This window comes from Falco peregrinus, chromosome 3 (assembly GCF_023634155.1).
Source record: "Falco peregrinus isolate bFalPer1 chromosome 3, bFalPer1.pri, whole genome shotgun sequence".
In the NCBI taxonomy this organism is placed as follows: Eukaryota; Metazoa; Chordata; class Aves; order Falconiformes; family Falconidae; genus Falco; species Falco peregrinus.
The window spans coordinates 93,473,169-93,488,780 of NC_073723.1; the positions used below are offsets into that span (position 1 = coordinate 93,473,169).

General features: G+C 36.6%; 1 long non-coding RNA gene across 1 annotated transcript in view; it reads right to left on the reverse strand.

The window, feature by feature from the left end:
• The window catches only part of LOC114012634 (uncharacterized), a 25,262-nt gene continuing 9,650 nt past the window's right edge, over positions 1–15,612 (reverse strand). Inside the window, exons 4-5 of the long non-coding RNA XR_008746628.1 lie at positions 4,230–4,353; positions 1–783 (exon numbers count right to left, since the gene is read on the reverse strand). This is a non-coding gene — a long non-coding RNA (uncharacterized LOC114012634). The remainder of the gene's footprint in view (positions 784–4,229; positions 4,354–15,612) is intronic.

The following is a 15,612-nucleotide window of genomic DNA, read 5'->3' on the forward strand; positions in this document are numbered from 1 at the left end:
TGGATTTTCAAGTCAAGTTTATTTGATGTCATATTTCAATAGTTTGTATTTTTACTTCAACATTGGATTAGCTTATGATAACACGTTTTGTTATAAAAAATAACCATGAAGAAGTTTATTTGACTTTTTTTTTACCCCATTGTGAGTGCTATTGCATCAGTTGATTTTCTTCAGTAATTTACTGTTTTATATAAAGACCTGTGTTAAAAATGAGAGACTTAGTACAGAAACCACCTGTTAGCTTTGTCACTGTCAGCTTTGGTACATACATTTCAACAGATTCTGCCTTGAAATGTCAAACCCTTCATTTGTAAGCAAGCGGAACGTATGAGCAAGAGGTAACCCTAACAAATCTACATGTCTACCCTTTGCGCAACCCAAACCTCCACACTCCTCTCAGCACACTGGAGTCACCACCTGCACCATAATGCGCACACAGTTCTTTGGAAGACCATTCCTAAGTGCTTTTAATCGGCACACAAGGATCACTTCTTCTCTTCTTCCAGATAACCCCTGGCTTTCAGCACAAAAGTCTGACAATGCCAACAGCTTCTTTATTTGCTGGGATGCTCTGGTGAAGTTTAAGAGTGAAGGACCTAATGTTCCACAGGAAGTGATTTGAGGGTAAAGGTGGGCTGGGAACCAGCTCCTGAACCCAAGTGACATTTCTTAATGTGTTTCTGAAGTTGTTTGTCATGGGAAGAATAGCAGCAAAAACTACAGCCAAATGCTTCACAAGTGTGATGTCAGTGCATCTGAAGGTCCAAGCTCTTCTTCTGAATGCTGTAATAAATTAAAAACGTATCAGTCATTAGTACCACCAGTAGCAGTGAGCACTGCACAAATGCAGGCAGTCAGTCTCTAGCTGGAGCATTCACAAATCCAAAGCGGCCATACAGTAGGTCAGGGGATGAGTCACCCCTAGCAAGATCTCATAGCTCTGTCCAGAGCTAGTCCAGAACACAGCTCTCCTGACTCACACCTCAATGATTTCACTTACAGCTAGCTGTGTCCCCAAATGAGGGTTCCTAGTCCTAAAATACCTCTCATTTTACACAAGCAAGAGGACACCTTTCACCTTTTTTTTTTCCTACCACTGGAGCAAGTTAGTGCCATGTTTTCAGCAGTATTTCTGGTTTAGTGTCAGTTGTGCACCTGTGAATATATCTGTTCTTTGAAAATAAAACCTCTGTATAGATAATAAGAATCCAAACTCCTACAAGCACAAGTGTCCCCATTTACTTTTCAGTCTTAATAGGACTTACATGCATTTACATCCTTAGATTACAATTACACCAGCGGTGCACACTTTTGTGTGTGCATCTGCATATAATTCCAGCTCAACATAGGGAAAACTGCAAACCAGTCTGAATATACTGCTAAGTTTTGACCCTGTATTTGTAATTTCATACTACCTATTTTGCGTTATGACAGGGGGACATACCTCAAAACCAAGAACTTAATCATTTAACACAAATACTGTCAAGGATTATTTCTATGTTAAAACGTGAGGTCTGGTACATACTTAATATGGGTCTAAATCTTCCCCTGAGACACTGGAATCATCATCTGATCCTAATCAAAACCTCAGTTCCAAGTCACTAAGGCAGATATTCACATCTTTTCTTTTGCGTAGCTCTAAGCTCTTGATAAGACAAAAGCCTTTGTAACTATTGTAATAAGTTACATAAACATTTTAAGTCTTGAGTTCACTATACACAAAACCCCCCAAATATATATATACACACATATCAATATACACAGAAATGCACTTTAAAATTAAATTTCACTGTAATCCTGAAATTTGATGAGCAGTTGCCACTGCAGATTTCACTGTATTTTTTCCATTCAATGTATCTGGTAAACTCAAAGCACAAATAATTTTAACAGGTGAGAGCTTGAATAATGAAACTGTTTTCTAACTGATTAGCAGTCAACTACATTTATTCACAAACTAAATCAGAATACTCAAAAAGTTTAGAGATGACACTTTTCTGTATATTTCATCACTGCAGTTATGCCATCCTTAGTATTGCTTATACTCAGATCTTCATGTGATTTCTACCCTTTACATTTCATTTTTGAGTACAGCCCCCTGAAACAGCCTATAGGTTCTGTGTGGGTGTAAAGTATATGCTTAGGAACCGGAGAAGGGTTGGGTTTCTTAAGGCTTTTCTCCCCCTCTTTTTTTTTTTCCCTCCTTTTGTAGTCCTACATTTTGTTGTATTTTTTATACAATTTCAGAAATAGAGAGCATTATGTTCTAGTGTGCTTAACATTCGTAAGACTATTGCAGACCTGAAAGAGATCACTTAAGGAAAAAACACCTTAACTGTATTTACCCAACTCAGGCAAACTGAGTGGCCATTTCAAACATCCAAACTATTTAGCTCTGGAACACTATGCAGGCATTTGCAGTTACCACTACGCAGACAAGAACTAAATACTTTGTAAGTGGAGATTTTACATACAAGAGAAGGGTACTTTCAGACAGTGTTATCACTTAGTCTTACAGACATTGGTTCAAACATTCACCTCCTGATCTCAAAAAAACCTTACTATGTAATGAGAGTCAAACTCATTAAAGAAAAATTCTATTAACTGCAAAGGGAACTATTTCCTCAACAAAAGTTAAGCTTGCAAGTGTTTACATCATGATGGCTAATGTGCATCTAACAGGGCAAAGTAGGCACGTTGTTAATTTGAAAGCAAGAAAATCTTTGATGCCTGTAAGTAGGACTGACTTAATACAAATAAAGGAAAAAGTATATACTTCAAAGTAATACTGCAGAAAGAGACAAAATACTGTGACAGGTATAACATAATGGTGTATTAAAACCCAGATATTTAGTAGTACAGGACTTAATGACAGTCCCCTGTCGTGCTCAGCTGTATCCTATAAACCAAAGCTTTCTGATAGGACAGGAAACTGGATTTCTTGTGCCTACTACAGTAATGCATAAAGAGTAACAGGTGGAGTTCACCACTACCATTTCCCTCAAATTTTCCAACCACTATTTTCTCATGTACTAGGACATATATGCTACTTTCTAGGAAGTAAGTATCTGCAAACAAGTATCTCTCTTTGTAACAAGGCAAGCAAGTGACCATTCCATTACACAAATTTCCTTCTTTTTTGTTACAATATTTAGATAATATTTACCATTCTGCATTTTAATACAGCTGCCACAAAAAAATTAGAAAAAAGCCTTTTCCCCTGTTACTCCATCGCCAGATACTGAAAAGCTCTTGGTGAAGAATGAATTTATTGTAAGCTCAAGGTATCTTATCATATTTGATGAATGCAAGTCCAGATTTTAATTCTGGTATCAAAAGACTCTGGAAAAGGAGCACTAGTTTTGTAATCAGAATTACCTTTGTTCCGACAGATAAAGAAACTGAGTAAATTAAGCTTTCTCCCACATAAGTAACAAACCAAAATTAATCAAGCTGTCACTCCATCAACCACCACATACCTGAAGTGACTTGAGGACATGAGCTTATCTTAGTTTATACCTTTCGAGTTAAAAAAACGAAAGCAAACAGTACATCATTTACTGTACAGAGTTTAAACACACAAGAATTTAACATTTAAACAGTGTCTAAGGCTGCTAAGTACATGCTTTCAACGTGTACTTTGGCTTTACTAAGACTAGCTAATGCTCCCACTCATCACATGACACACACTGCCAACACTGCAAAATGAAATGTGTTAGCGCTGTCAGAAATGTGATCATTTCCTCAATCGGTGGGGGTGGGAGGGTGGAATCAAAACAGTACATGCAAAGCTGCAGGCAAAATCAGTGTGAAAAAGCAGCATGGTACACCTAACACAGCAAATTAAGTTCATTCACTAACTGTATGTCTTTTTTTTTTTCTTTTTTTTATACAAGTCACTACCATTTGTCCCAATGCCCCTTCACACACAGGCACAATCACCTTCTTCTACCAGGTATTTTGGTATTTATCACATTAGCGTTCCATATGTCTTCCAGCACAGTCTATGCAGTAGTTATATAGAGAAAGAGTTGTAAAGAGGGGACAGAAAACAATCTCCTTAAATGAAAAAACCTTCATAGAGCCTAGCTCCAAACAAGAATATATCTAAACGCTTGACTTTGGCAGGAGTGCATACCTTGAAGTGTGGGGTTTTGTTGTTTTTTTTTTTAAACAAAAACAACACAACAGATTTACAGAATTTGTCCAACACCACAACTATTTACACTTACCGACTGTATGAACAGAGTCAACATTTGTAGGTCCTCTCACTAGTGCATGTTCAGAAATGTCGCTGCAGAGAGCTTACATCAATGGAGGTGTAAGAGCAGATCTCACATTTGAACGGCTTCTCACCTACCAGCAAATGGAAAGCAAATATGAAGGACCTAGTTCTACGGGAACAAAAAGCGTGTGTGTGAAATTCAAAAGTATCAGTGGATTAGCATTTACAGAACATCCTCAAAGCCACACCTCACCTTTCACACGATCTTGTTGCTAATGAACCACGATCTTAGATAATGGCCTAGGCAGTTAAAGGTTATAGCCTGTTTTACTAGTAGGAGACCTAGTGCATCTAAATTTGGCTTCTACCCTAAGTCTATCAAGAAAAACCAGCCAGAAGCATTTCCAAATTTAGTTTTGATCTTTTTTTCTGAATCAAAGTTCAGAGGGCAAGCTTTTTAATTGGTGACACAGAGTATGCTAAAACAAGCAAAAAAATCCCCCAGAAAGGGAAAATGTAGCATAACAGGAAATTTTCAAGAAGCAATAGGATATGACATTAAGGGTAAGTAATTTTAATTTAATAAAGAAAACACACAAAGAGTTTTCTGTAAAGACAGTAAGGACAACATTTAGGTCACAAGTAGAAAGGAAAACAATGACTTCAATAACAAAAACATTGAGAGGTACATTCTTAAAGGACTAGCCTCCCCCTTCATCTACATTCCCACTAACAGTTTCTAATTTACAGTATTTATCTTCATACCTCTCTGATGTATGAAAATTCTGAAATACTAGCCTTACAGTAGAAAACCTGAAACGAACCCGACCAGAAAGAAACCACGGACTGAAAAAAAGAAAAAATAAAGCAAAAGAATCACAAAATAGTCAAGATTGAATGGCACCTCTGGAGGTCATTTGGTCCAACTCCCAAACAGGCAAACTTATTTTCATTTTTCCAGCCAAAAGTAAAAACACAAACCAAACAAGTATATTTAAGTTAAAAACCAATGAAAAATTAACTTATTTTAAGAATCTAAGCCCTAACACCAACCCTGGTATAGCAGTAATTCTCCTCAAGACAGCACTTCACACCAATGTTATTACAAGTAACTCTCCAGCTCCAGTTTTATTACTGGTATTTTTAGAGAATTAATGCAGGGGATATCACATTGCATGACCATTGCATAGTCAGCATGATGTGGAAATCAAAGCATTTTTTATGTTTACTCCCAGTTGTCAATGGGAAGCAAACAGGAAGAGGCTGATGACATTTTCAGGAGCAGCTGTCTTGATATCTAGAAAACAAATTACATTTTCATAGGTAATAAGCAGCTTCCTAAAACTCATTAAGTGTTCGCTTGTAGGTTACATAGCAAGTCGGCAGCAGAACAAGGAGCAGGAGAGAATTCCAGATTTGCAATCCTTCTTCTAGACAGTGACTGAAAATATCTTCAGTTTTTGCAAAAGTTTTTATTCTGCATTGTTTTGGTCACCTGCCTACAATACACACTTGAATATCATTAACAGTTCCTGGCCTCACTGCCTAGTCAGTCTACTAGGAGAAGTCGGTTATCTCTTCTTTGGCTATCGCTCTCCTTTCCCTGTACTTTTTGAAGCTCTGTCAATTGCCTTCTACATAAGCTAAGAATATTTAATAAAGCAAACATCTGTCTTTAAAGACATGGCATACTTGCTACCACAGAGATTGAGAGCCATCTGTCCCAGTAGCATAAGATGTCTATCAGCCTCCTTCACACCTATGTTTCCTGCCAGACATCTGCCACCGTGTGTGATGCCATGGCTCCAACGCTGCAGGATGAAGCACCACCCATGTCACTCCAGTGTCAGAGCACCACACTCCTGCCAAGCCAGTGCAAGGTATTTAATTTCAACTTGACGAAAAGTTAATTTTGCCAGTGTGGACAAAGGTGGAAATTCCCTATTCACTAAGCTGCCAGGTCCTACAGGACAACTTCTCCACATGCCGATTTATTTAAATATTGTCAAAAGCATCTAATTGGCTCCCCACTGTCCTGTCCTCCCACTCACTGCACGCATCAAGTAGCAGGTTTCAGAAGGCCATTAACACAACATAGCACGTTCCCATCCTAGTTGTTCAGTTAAACTTATTTTCTAATCCTGCAAAACACTCAGTTTAGAAGAAAGTAGAAAGGCTTCACTTTTTAAATACCAACAAGATGGAGCAGATCCAACAGTCCAAGCAGACAGTGCTACAAAGTACATTCTTCTGCATAGATCAGAAATTCTAATGCCTTTTTTGTGCCTTATTTTGGCAGAACGAGGGACTTAACAGAACCATGGCAACACAAAGTCTATGTAAACAAATCACTTGATGAACACAGAAAGAGCCCCAGAGCATCGGTCACAGAGAGGCTGGGCCTTTGATAGAGGTTCAGCATGAAGCTTCAAAACAGAAAACTGAAGCAGGAAGCTTTCCAGAAAAAGAAAGGGAATACAGCCAAGGTAGATAAACAACAATCCATTATACTAAAAATCCTGAAATATGCCAACACGTGCAAGTTGATTAAGAAAGTTTTGAGAAGACATTCCTATTCTTTCTTGGCCGTGGAGTACCAGTACAGAAAAACCCTAAATTTATGAACTGATTGAAGTCTGCATCCCCCTGAACTAGCAAACACATCCTTTACAGTTAACAAGTCAGGGACATAAGCTGTCCTTGCCTTTGCAGTATCTACATCTTTACATAGGTGTATTCTGAATATAAATCCTAAACAAGGATCAAACACAACCTTAAAGATCAATATCTGTAAACTACAATAAAAAACATTTCCATTACAGATTTGCCTGTTTTGTTACATCAGGATCACAATGTTTGTGTTTTGTATATTCAGTGTAAGAGGAAGACCAACCAATAGGTAAAAAGATCCCTTTTCTCTAGAAATCCTTTTCATGTCACAAAGGCATCACTCCTACACAGCATTCAATATTCAACTGTACCATACTTTTTTTTTTTCCCTCTCCCCAAGCAGTTTAGCTAAGTGGTAACATAAAGACGACATACATGTATAATCCACCTGTATGCATTTGCCCCTTCTGTATCAGAGAGGCTTTGAGCTTTGTCTCATACTCATGGTGCTGGCAGTGGAAAAGCTTTGATGCCAGCACATGTTCCCATGTCTTTCTGCAAAGCTAACGATACAAACACTTCCTGTCAGAAAGGAAACTAACCTTGTCACAGCTGGAAAATCATCAGCTATTCTTCCTGTGTAAATGGTCCAAAGGGATGACATTTCTCAATTACTGTGTTAGTTCAGGCTTTTAATGCCTTTTATCATGAGCGTTTAAGGCTATCAGTCAGGAAAGACAGATATCGCTGCGGGAGAGATGAGAGCACAAAGATTCCTATCAGACCTGTCTATAATCAAATACTTCAGTTATTTTACTATCTTTCAATTATTTATTTATATTCCCAGAATTATATATACTTTGCTGTGTTAAAGTAATTTACTACCAGCCAATACTGCATAATGCAAATGGTCATATAGGATTGTTTATTTTGATGTTTGAATGGTCCACGTAAGTTTTCTAGAAATTTTTTTGTCTGGACAGAAAAGACAGATTCCACCTGCTACTCCTTCAGGCCTGTAAGTGGATTTTATTTAAAAGGGAAAATAATGTGTATGAGAATTATATGTGCACTTATATACAAAGAGAGGATTCCTAGGAAACAAAATCATAAAACATTTGAAAAAGGCTTATACAGATCACAGATCTGCTGTTCCAGATTCTTCAATTTTTCCAGATTCTTCCCTGCCCCATGCTGAGAATACCTCAAAACCATGTAACTCTGTCTCAAGCACTTAAAAGTTCCTCAAAACTCAGCAACAAGAGAGGAAGCACTGGCTGTTCAAAAATTCAAACACAAGTTTATAATGCTGTGAAGTCACATCTTCAACACACAGTAATTTCAAAGGGAGAAATAAAAGCATAGAAGTTGTTTAAAATCCTTGTCCTGTGGAAGTCAGCTACAGCAGGTTTAAAAGATGCTTACATCTCTATCCAGATTATTGATCAGCACTCAGCAAAAGGATATGTCTTTTCAAATCTTACCTGTAAATAATTAATTACTAAGTAAATACTATTTCCAAATACATGCACTACATTCACGTTAGATGTAATAAACAGGATTACTCACTCTTTAAACATTCTAACAAAAACATGCCTACGTTCATGGTACATTTGTGAAGGTAATTAAAGTCCTGCTATTTTGAAAACAAAGTATTTTAGAAAACAATGAATAGTTTATATTATACTTAAGACTTCTACTGGTAGAAGTATTCCAGGTAATTCTAAATTAAGAGTGAATCATGATCTCAAAGGTCTTTTCCAGCCTAAATGACTCTATGATTCTATACAGCTGTTACATTTTGCAACAGTATTCAAAACAAGACAGATGCAAAAGGAGAATTACTCCTCAGTTATTTGTGTGGATTAACACTTTCTTGCACCAGAGAAATAAAGCTGACACTGCTCAAAGAGTAAAATCCCTTAACTTGCATGAGGAAGCTTAAATACACAGGGGAGATGTTGAAGCGTTTGATGCATAGAAGGTGTGAAAGCTAAACCAGTGATCTTAGTAGAACCAAGGGGCTATACAGAAAAATCTGAAATTTAGACAGTGAGCTTCAAGATGAAAGCCAACTCTAAAAGGCAAGCTGCGCCACTCTGAATAACAATTTGTAATAACTTTTCCCCTCTTCCCTAAACATTTATGATCTTTCAAGAGGAAAAACCATCACACAAAAGAATTGTTTAAGATCTAGATTCTGAACTCCTACAGGACAGAGAGAAATTTAGAGCTATGAAGCAGGGACCAAAAATGCAGTGGCTAATTTCTGTAATATCTTTTTGAATCCAACACAACAGTAGTTCAAAGGTATAACATGCCAATTCACAGACTAGGAAAATGTTTTATTACCATTTCTACTCATTGAAATCAGAAATAAAACTGTATTTTTTATGCATTTAAACAACACTTTTTCACAATGACATAACAGAACAACCTTCTTTTGTTGAGAGATTACTTTGTAGAAAAGTAGAGCTATTTGGATTTTCTAGCTATTTTAATTACTCCTTAAGAAAAGTGTAGGCATAGCTGCCTATTTCCCACATACTTAATAGCTTTAAACGCAGATTCCAGAATTTTCATAATGTTGCTGGTAGTGCCTACCTTATGTAGTGTATGTGGTGCAAACTCTCCACAAATACTGATGTGCCCTTTTTTCTTTAATAAGAAAGAATACTGCGTTACTAAGACAGTTGGTTCAATCTTCTAAGGTTAAGAAGCAAAAGAAAGTCCAAAGCAACCTGGAATTCTAATACGGATGACTTAACCTTTCATCCTTCAAATATAAATAAGGTGTATTTGAGACAGTGTGAAATTCTGACCCATTAAGACCAAAGGGTCTCCAGTACTCTTGATCAAGTTTTAGGCTTCATAAAGGTCCCACATGCATTACAACATGATTTTAATGAAAAAGTCAGGCAAGGTCATCAACAAATCAGTCTTGTTAGGTGTCAGTTTCCTTCTTCCCAGTTAGCTTCTGAACACTGATTATAGGCAGCTGATACAGATGCCACTATGATTCTCCCAGATTCTCCCTTCTTTGCATACCTATTGGGTAGGACTCAGCAACTGAAAAGGTTAGACTGCCCTCTCTCTGTGGCTTCTTGCTAACTACTTGATCTGTAACTTAAACAGAACTATGGTCACACACATTCAAGAAATTTACAATGGTAGGTATTAATCAGCATTTCCCAATACAGTCATCAAAAAAACCTATACTCCATATCAGCAATACAGTACACCTCCATAAAGTTTTAGACTATAAAACTGTGCTTTGTTGCTGAAATAAGACAATAAAATCTGGTTATATTGTTTAGTATGATTAGTACTCCCTCTGAATTGAGGCCTTCGGCTCACATGCACTGTTAGAAGAATGCACAAGCCATACTTGTACATGAACACATGAATCATATGTGATTTAAAAGCATCACTACATTTAGTGTATTCTCAGGTTTATGTTCTGATGGGAGAAAAATGGCTATGAGAGCATTATTTTCAATTGCAATGTTACAATAATTTAACTTGAAATATGGAAAAGAAATATTTGAAAAATGTTAAACAAGACTTAGGTGACATTAACTAATAATGTCCTGGGGTGTGGTTGTTTGGCTATTTTATCCTTTAAAATATACATACACCTAATGCCACAGTCATAAACATCTTAAACCTTTAGATATAACTGCCTTCTTTATAAACTTGCAACAAATTTTACTAAACAAGTTCTACTGCCTAATACTGAAAAGAATTTAGACTTCCAATTCATACATTCCAGCTATCCTTACAGCAAATAAATTAGGTAGAAGTCATCATTTTAAATGCTTAACATCAGTAGGTAACCTACACTGAGGATTATAGGCCAAGAGGAACATTGAAAAGGCATTTGAAAAGTAAAAGCCAGTGTGATGTTGTTCATTTGCTGCCCTCTTCTGGGGAAAAACAAAACCAAAAAAGCACCACAAGATGGCCAGGAAAATAGCTGTTCCCTGCATAGTTACCTACACTCCCCTGATAATTCAGCCTTATCACAGCAGATGTTTTCCAGTGTAAAGGCATTTTTAAAAGTGTTTAATGTTAAAGTATCAATAGACTCTAAAATATATTTCCCAAATGAGTCTGTTAATCTAGGCTAATGAGAGATAATTCCAGGAACAAGAGAAAATGAGGCTACTTGCTCTGGCATTCTAGAGTTCCGCCTAACAGCACAAACTGCGCGCTCAGAGTCACAGTCAGCACAGCAGCATTATCTTTATGCCATCCTACCATCAGCTATTCAGCCTAAGCTGCAGGACACAGCACTGAACTGGCTGCGATTTGCAGCAGTCTGTTCTGCCACAGGGTCAGGGCCTTCAGTGAAAAGTAGTAAGAGACAGCCAAGGCTTGTATTGTACAACATTGTAATTGTACAATAGCTAATTGCTATTGTAATTAGTTTGCCCTTCAAAGAGGCTGTAAGAAAGGAACAGTATTAACACAAAGTTTGTTTTGCTGTACAGATAGCACAGCAAAACTCAAATCAGAACTAGGTATGAAAAGTTCAATTCTTAAAGTTGGCAGCAATCACATGCATCGTTCAGGGAGAGCTCCAGAGACCCAGTCTGTAAATGCTGCTTCTTACTTCAGAAACAGAGAGGTAATGTTTTCATCTGATAATCACACATTTCATATACAACCTCAGACTAAATTTGCATTGCCATACTCCACTGGTTCAGACATTAAATCATGATATCATTACAAGAGTTAAGTGCTTAACCTTATGTTTCTCCAACTTCTTTAAAGCTGAGACAAGTTATTTCAAAATATCTCACTATGAACATGGATGCAGCTTGTCTACCTACTTTGTGAATTTGTAATGACTTAACTGCGCTTTGAGTATGACAAGGCTTGCTATTTACTTTAAAAAAAAAACACCCATGTAAAAAAACCCCAACAATGCCTATGTGAAAGATAACATCACCACCACGTTGGTCCATTCCCTACCTACTAGCAAAGCTGCTAGTTCACTACAAGTAACCAGGCCTTTAACTATCCAACCCCAAATTTCTTTCTTTCTATTACACCAATTTCAACAAGCTACTAAACCATGTATTTATTTCTTTCCATGTGAGCAATAGCAACATCAAACCAGGAAATCTAGATCTGGTACAGACAATTATCAGTCCTAGAAAACAGCGAGATAAACCATTTAGGGAAAAAACTCTGACAGTTTACAGTTGTGTGTTATAGTTAATTAATTAATTCAAAAGCCAGGAAGTTCTTTAGTTAAACTGAAGGTGCCCATTGTGAAAATTTTCTAATAATGTAACATACAGATGTATGGCCATAAACAACAACAACAAAAAAATCCCCCAAACCAAACTCACATAGTTAGAAGAAACCTAGAGAAACAAAATGTACACTAACTTCTCTACCTAAATTCCAGAAAAGCTATCAGAATATTGTGTGATGTCAGCTCACAGACTAGTGGCTACCAGAGATTACCATCTTCTCTATCAAAGAAAAAAAAAAGATCTTTTCTGAATAACAGGAAAGCATCAAATGCCTTCTCAAGTTCTCTTTGGAAAAGAGGATATACCCGAGGTCAGACAAAGTCTTAGTGTTAACTCTTAAAACTGCAGATAAGTGGAATTTTGCATTAACTGATAAAATTGGTGCTTCTATAAATGTCCCTCTTAGAAATGCAGCCATGGCTGCAAAAGAAGCTGTACATCGTCACAGTTTTTTGTATTTAGTTTACACACAGAATTCCAAGGAGTCTCACAGCACACCTCTTGGCTCTTCAAAGAGCACATCTCAGTGACTCCCCTTTGTTATTGCTTATAACAAAATGTACGAGAAAAATCTTTAGAAGCACCTTTTGATCAGCACCTGTTTACTTTATGCAATAGACCAGTACTATCGCAAACCAATTAGAAGACAGCTATGTGAATAAGGTACCTTATTTTTATTTAGACTATCTGTGGGTAACTATCTTATTAAAATAAATGTGCCACATTATCAATTGTTCTGCAGTGAAGGTCTACAGAAGTACTTGAAGCGTAACAAAGAAAATGGCAAGCTTTGCTATAACACAGGTCACACCTGCTGTAGGTACCACATGTAAATTAACTTGAATCCTTCTATTTGCTTTTATGTTGGAGCACAAAGGATTATCTTCAGCCTGCTTTCTTCTCTTCCTCTTTCATTTGGTTTTTTTTTTTGGTTGGTTTGTTTTGTTCGTTTTCTGATGGATTTGTTTGATGTCTGTTCATCTGACATCTGGTTTTGAATATTTGATCTCAAAATGAAGACAGAAGGGCTGCAGAAGTTTTGTGACTTTCCATATGCTCTTTCAACTCTTCTCTGGATTGCCAATTAAGAAATGTTAAGTAAACTAATTAAAAAAGAAATCCAAAATACAGTATCAACCAATATTTTACATTGCCATCAATGACTGAAAGACTCCAGAATCTGAGTTAAGACACTTTCAGGTAAAAGTTGTAGGACTTTTGAAATAGTGTAACCCTCATAAATCAGTCCACCAACAGAGGAAAAAAAAACCCTTGCTGATTGTTCTGTGTTATGTTTGTGAAACACACACAAAGGGAAAAAAAACAGTTTCTCAAAAAAGCTAGATAAGCCATTTGTTTGTGTTGGGTTTTTTTGTTTGTTTTGTGTTGGTTGTTTTTTCAACTGTAGGGCAGAATTTGATCCAAGTTGTTACATATAGGTAATGCTGAAGAAAAGAACTGCTCTATTTGACTTCTGCATGTATTGTAAACACAAGCAGGCAGGCAGACTACTTACAGCAATGTTTAACTGCCAGTCATACACCCCCTAGAAGTACAGATTATCATTCTTGGATCCACACTTTCACTATAAAATTGCCACAGTGCTGCTCAGCACAAAGAAAGAGAAAACCAAAATTTGATAAATACAAATTATAATGATAAAAATGACAGCGTTTGGAAAGTCACTACTGTGTTTCTCACGCTTGCCACCACAATAGCTAACCCTGTTGGTTTGGATTTTTTGAAGTGACAAAGCAGGAAGGAAAATGGTTTTCAGGTATCTCATTTGACCTGAATCCATTGGGTTTACCAGATTACAATGTATTTATCATACAAAAGCTTTTTCTAACAATACACATTTTAAATAGTTGTCTAAGTTTCCTCAGCTAAACTTCCAATGATCATTACACAGAACAAGCAACTTATTTACATAACATAGTTATCATCTTGCAAGGAATTGATTTATTTTTATTGTCAGGAATAACCAAATATTAAGTTTCCTTTCTTGTAGTGTTGTTAAACTAGCATAAAATTCTAATTACATTAAGACTAATATCAAGATCAGTGAAATGCCAGCCATTTCCAACCTCAATATATAAGCTGTATAACACAGTGCTGCATACACATTTAAAAATATAACATATTTTTTTCCCTTACCTTACAAAATAAATAAATAAGCCTGTTAGATGATTGAGAACATAGCCAGAATTTGTCTCAGAGTATAGTGGAATACTTTCATCCATAGAAAATATAATTTGGCACAGAATCACTTAATTTGACTCAATATTTTTGGTCCTGACAGTTTGCGTATTACCGCTTTTGTATGAGTTAATTATTTTAGCAACCAAGTATGAATGAATCTCAACTCTCTCCCCAAAGCCTACAAATGAGAAAAAACCCCTGATGTTATTTGTTATACATGAATCACTCTCAAAATAGTTGCACCAACTCTGAAGGTGACTTGTAAAATCCATCAACTTAAGCAGCATGTATCAAATGTTCCCCACAAGAACTTTGTAATATAGGACACTTCAGCCCACTGCTGTTTACAGGAAGAAAAAAAAAATAATTTTTTTTTTTCCTCACCCAGTGTCATGCAGCCTTATTTATTAAATTGCCAATTCCTTTTAATGTGATGGCACAGCAAGCACCAGATTACAAATGCTGCTGGATTATGGAGCTTGTAGTGACTGGGGGAGAAGGGAGGACAAATTGCCGATTTTATGACCATTTACAGATTAAAATTTTTTTTTAAATATTTTTGAGATGGTATATTCAAGACAGCATAATGAATAAACACTTCTGTGACCCTCCATTCAGTGTACACCAGCTTCTCCAGTTGTGGTTCAGTGGTCAATACATGACCACCACGCAATGTGTGTTAGGATGTCATAATGGAGCTGAAGCAAGTAACACTGAAGGGTCTAGATGTCACAGGACCTAAGGAAGAAATAGGTGAACTTTTATCTAGTAATGTACTGCACAATCTCACAGCCTAGTAACTAAGAGCATACAGCACATACTGCTAAAGATAATGGCATTTTTAAAAACATATTTTAGTATGTTAAGGTAGACTGCCAGCGTATCTCCCACAACACATAATAAATCCTATACTAAAACACAAACAAAAGCTCAGCTCACTAAGGTTGAAGACAAGAAATAAAAATCAGGAATTTCCACAATTAAAGTTGCCTTGGTAACCTTAATTTAATTGGGGTTTTTTGTGTATATACTCTTAACAATAAACCAAGGCTAATGAAGCACTACCCATTCCACACACTGAATTTTGGAAGGATTGGGGGTGGGTGGATGGTTGGATTTCTATACAGTCAAGTCAGGCAATTGAAGATTTTACAAGTGTACCCCACTCACACATAGGAGTGTTTGACTTTGCAACCTTTATTGCGAGTTTTCTTTAACTTTTTGTGGGTTTTTAAAAACATTTAACAAGTTACAGGCTTTATTTTTTGAAACAAAGTACCTTAGAAGTTAAAACAAATTCCAGATCTCACA